We start from the raw sequence: 5677 nt of genomic DNA on the forward strand, positions 1-5677 counted from the left end.
TGATATTGGCATGTGAGTTGTCCGTGCGGTTATGATAGAGATATTGGCACGAGGTGCCGTGAAAATATGCAAGTGGGCTGAGATCCGTATTGTATGATTATGAGATGAGGTGTCACAAGGTGACTTTTATTTGAAAGGATTATATTCAAAATAGTATTTGAAAGAACTATATTCGAAAGATATTTATTTGAAAGAATTATATTTGAAGGATATTTAATTGAAAGAACTATATTCGAAATATATTTATTGGAAAGGATTATATTCTAGAGATTTCTATTGAAAAATTTATAGATGAAAGATGTATATTTTGAAAGACTTGATTATTGGTTGTACTTGTATTCATTATCTGTTTGAGCAATATTTATGGAGTTCTTGTCGCCTTGCTGTTTATATCACTAGTTGATTATTTTTTGCTATCACTGCTATTTGTTTTCTATTATTTTTGTATACTATATTGCACAGGTTATTTGACTAGTGAGTGTCTTGATTGTATCTCGTTACTACTCCACCGAGGTTAGTCTTGATACTTACTGGGTACCGACCGTGGTGTACTCATACTACACTTTTATACATTTTTGTACAGTGTCGGGTATTGGAGATATCGGACTCGGACAAAGTTGGAGTGGGATCGCAAGGATTCAAGGTAGAGTTGCTTGGTCGTCACAGTCCCTTGGAATCTTTCCATTTTATTATACTGTTAATCATTATTCAAACAGTATTGAGTATTCGATCCTTGATATCATTTCATGTATTCAATTAGAGTTCGTGACTCAGTATTTCCAGTCTTGGGAGGTTGTTTGTAATTATTTCCGCTGTTATTTTTGACACTTGTATTGAATTCAAAAAAATAAAGGCTTGAATTGTAATTATAATCGGCTTACTTAGTCTTAGAGACTAAGTGCCATCACGACGCCTGTGGTGGGATTTTGGGTCGTGACAGTCATAACTAATGAAAAGGATACACAATGGCTCGCGAAATCAAATAGCAAGGAAAAGACAATCAATAAACCAAGGCACAGTTTATGAGCATTAATTAACCATTAAGGGATGTAACAGATAAAGCAGGGATTCAACAAGTGATTACAATCAAGAATTAGCATATAAGGGTGAACTTGACAACAAGGATGGAACATGTGCTAACAATTTCAAGTAAAGCACGTACAAACAATTCTAACCACAAAAGATATAATTATGAAACAAGATTTACAATCAATTGTATAAAAAGAGCCTAACGGTCCAAACCGGTCAAATACCGCATATAGGTCATGTACTCACTCGTCACCTCACGTACACGACCTTCACATAATACGAATGGCACAATAATCCCAAATCCTAAGGGGTGGTTTCCCCCACACAAAGTTAGACAAGACACTTACCTTAACGAAGTTAGGCCGGTATTCCAAAATAGCCTTCTTGCTGGAATTGACCTTCGGACAGCTCAAATCTATCCAGTTAATTGTATAACTTCATTAAAATTTATCGAAAATAATTCCAGATAATAAAACATCGACTTAAAATGTTAAATTAAAAAAGCCAACCGAAAGTCAACGCGGGGCTCGCCTCTCGGAACCTGACAGGATTTTCACGAAATCCGAACACCCATTCTGATACGAGTTCAACCATACCAAATTTACCAAATTCCAACATCAACTCGACCCTCAAATCTTCAATTATGCCTTAAGGGTTTTCACAATTTTTTTTCAACTTAAAACACCAATTACATGCTAATAATAACAATAGATTCGGGTCATTTGACCGAAATTGAGTTAAGAACACTTACCCCATTGTTTCCCTTGAAAATCTCCCGAAAATCGCCTCTCCTCGAGCTTCAAATCGTTAAAAACGAAAAATCGGATGAAGTCCCATTTTCAGGACTTAAACTCTCTCCCTAGTCATTTCTTCTATGCGATCACGGACCAAGTCCCGCGATTGTGAAGCACAATTTTCCATTGCCCAAAAATAACTCTACGCGATCGCGGATAATTGCACGCCATCGCGAAGCACAACTTCGCATGACCCATGCTACCTCATTTTCCTCTTCGTCAACGTGGCTTGATCCACGCGTTCGCGATGCATTCCTTCTTCCCAGCTACGCAATCGCGGTCCTCCCCACGCGATCGCATAGAACCAAAACTCAGCAGCCCCAATTAACCCTACGCAATCGCGGATATCCCCACGCGATCGCATAGCACAAAACCTCCACTGCCTAGCTAAGCCTACGCGATCACGGACCTTCTCACGCGATCGCGTAGAAGGAAACCAGACCTGTGCACCAGAAAATTTCAGCAAAACAGCAAGTCCGAAATTGATCCGTTAACCATCCAAAACTCACCCGAGCTCCCCCTCCCTCCCCGGATTTCAACCAAACATACCAATAAATCCTAAAAATTATACGACCTAGTCGAACCTCTAAATCACATCAAACAATACTAAAAACACGAATTGCACATTGATTCAAGCCTAATGAACTTCAAAACTTCAAACTTCTATACACGACGCCGAAACATATCAATCGAACTTGACCTCAAATTTTGCACACAAGTTATAATTGACATTGCAGACCTACTCCAACTTCCGGAATCAGAATCCGACCCCGATATCAAAAAGTCCATCCCCGGTCAAACTTTCCAAAATTAAACCAATTTTTCAACTTTCGCCATTTGACGCTAAAATGATCTTCGTACCTCCAATTCAATATCCGAACATACTCCTAAGTCCGAAATCACCATACGAAACTATTGGAATCATCAAAACTCCATTCCGGAGTCGTTTGTTCAAAAGTCAAACTCCGGTCAACTCTTTTTATTTAAGCTTCAAAAATAAGAATTGTTCTTTCAATTTAATTTCGAATCTTCCGAAAACCAAATTCGACCGCACATGTACGTTATAATACGCATTACGAAACTGCTCGAGATCTTCAACCGCACGGAATGTTAGTTCTCAAAACGACAAGTCGGGTCGTTACATGGAAAAACTTAAGCTAATACTTTAAGAAAATCACATCATCTTTTACATTTTCTTTTTCAAAAGAAAAGTTAAAAAAGAGAGTCAGTTGGGTCATGTTGGACGAGTTTATTTATGACACGTTATTTAATTTGATTATTTTGACTCAAGAAAATTTTGGGGGCTGGATCATGACCCGTTTATTGATCTTTTCGGCTAGTCCGATTTTGATCCAACACACACATTTGTCACCTGAACTTGAGATGCATATTCTCCTCAGTTCATTGTCTTACAAAGATCGGCATCAACTAAGAATAGGGTTTTCTAGTAGGAGAATACCATAAAAAGGTAGGATTCTTGGCATAGTACAAAAACCAATTAAGCATATAGGCACCACACAATATCAACAATACTGCTCATATAAATAGCCATAGCTAGCTCCTCCCTCTGATCACGAATTGCAATAACTTTGAAAGAGAAAAGTAAAGTATTTAGTGTATAGTGATAATATATTATACATCTTCTATCATCATGCCAAGAATAGATCCTTTGATAGTTGGTCGTGTGGTAGGAGATGTTTTAGATCCATTCACAAGGTCTGTTGATCTTAGAGTGGTTTACAATAATAGGGAAGTCAACAATGCATGTGGCTTGAAACCTTCTCAAATTGTTACGCAACCTAGGGTTCAAATTGGAGGGGATGATCTTCGCAACTTTTACACTCTGGTAAATCATATTCCTTCTGTTTTATTTTAAAAGCTCTAACCATTTATAATTGATTCGCATTGAAATTTAAGCAGTTTGACCCCATATTCCAAATCCCATCACGTAAAATGGAAAAGGAGGGAGCATATATATGTAAATGGCGGTGTTTAGTTTTAATTTCTTTGTCTTTCTTAATGTGGAGTTTTTTTATGACATTTGAGATTTTGTGCTCTTTTTTTCTCCAAGGTTATGGTGGATCCTGATGCTCCAAGCCCAAGCAACCCTAACCTGAGGGAGTATCTACACTGGTTAGTCAAGTTTAACAAGTTCAACATATATAGCCTTCTTGTAGTTTTTCTTTTCAAAAAAAGATATTTTTATATATACCTATCACATACTGCTGGAAAAAAACAGAAGCTGTTCTTGTAGTTGAAAGATAGGAAATTGTAGGGTTCTTTTTAAGTGTTGCATGAGCTTCTTCCATCTATATCATTTCAAGCTTATAGAATATATGTTTATAGGTGCGTATAAGCTGCATATATATATATATATATATATATATATATATATATATATATATATATATATTATTATATATGAGGTAGGGGTCAGACCTAACCCCTCCCACATTGAACCCAACTTGTCTAACATAAAATCATCAAAAATTCAAGCATCGCAAAATATTTTGTGATGGAAAAATGAGATCGTCACAAATATGTCAAAAATTTCGTTCACATTTATATATTCCGTCATAAAATTGTCACAAGTTAGTCACAATTTTGTAGTAGATCTTCAGTCAAAAATATTCCGTCACAAATCAACTTTTTTCTTGTAGTGAAAACAATTGTGTGACATAAGTTCTAAATGAAAAACCAATGTTTTTAAATGAAAAGCTCAACCAAAAATCTTATTTGAAAAATCAGTGGAACTGAAATACAGAAAACACATAAAACTGAAAACGAGGAAAATCACATTGGGCTTCTCTCTGTCTTTAGCTGGTCGTATTATATTATCTTTTTCAGTATTTTGGCTAGAATTTATATTATTCGGATTTGTAAGTTTTGATTTGTTTTAATATTGTAATGCTCATTAAGAGTAATTAACTATCACTATATATCTTTTTTTTTCCCTAACACTTTCTTTATCTTATTTTTGTAGGCTGGTCACAGATATCCCAGCAACTACAGATACAAGCTTTGGTAAATCCTCCTATATTACAGATCATGAGTTGCTTCTTTGTACTAAAATCCATTCTGCATAATTAGTTTGTGATTTCATTAGGTTAGATGGGCGTTGGATTAATCAACATTCTTAATTAGGTACAGTTTGAATTCTATGCACTCATGCAGTAAAAAAAGTTTGCACAATTAGGTCATTTGTAAGATAATAGCATTAATTAATAACCTAGAAAAAACGGTACTATCATTTACTATTAGAGGTAACATATATACACCTATAACATAAATTCTATTTACTGGATCAGTGTATATATAACTAAAATCCTTTTACTTGATATTTCGCTGCATTGCAGGAAATGAAGTTATATGCTAAGAGAGTCCACAACCATCATTGGGAATTCATCGCTTTGTTTTCGTGTTGTTTCGACAATTGGGTCGCGAAACTGTGTATGCACCAGGTTGGCGTCAGAATTTCAGCACAAGAGACTTTGCAGAAGTTTACAATCTTCTTAAAGCTCAACGAATAGTTGAGAAGGGGTGTGATACGTATCTGGCTTATGTGATGGATGTTAGTATTGATACCCCTACACTCGAGTCTGTTCTGGTAGTGGGGACTCTTTATGTTCATTACGCACTTTGATCGGTTTTTTTGATCTGTATTTAGCGAATTTCTAGTAGTGCTATTGGTTAGCATATGATATATAATTGTATTAGTTTCAATATAAGGTTTGATGTTACCTATTAGTAAGCCTTGCTCATTGCTTCCTTCATTGTCTCCTGCTCCCCTTCATTAAATAACTTCATTGTGGTTGCTAGGTATTGAAATATAGTCTAACCTATCTTTAACAACA

General features: G+C 35.8%; 1 pseudogene; it reads left to right on the plus strand.

The window, feature by feature from the left end:
* Nucleotides 1-3163: 3163 nt before the first annotated feature.
* Nucleotides 3164-5466, plus strand: LOC142168034 (protein FLOWERING LOCUS T-like; annotated as a pseudogene).
* Nucleotides 5467-5677: the final 211 nt, after the last annotated feature.

The sequence above is a fragment of the Nicotiana tabacum genome, chromosome 13, assembly GCF_000715075.1.
Source record: "Nicotiana tabacum cultivar K326 chromosome 13, ASM71507v2, whole genome shotgun sequence".
Classification (NCBI taxonomy): Eukaryota; Viridiplantae; Streptophyta; class Magnoliopsida; order Solanales; family Solanaceae; genus Nicotiana; species Nicotiana tabacum.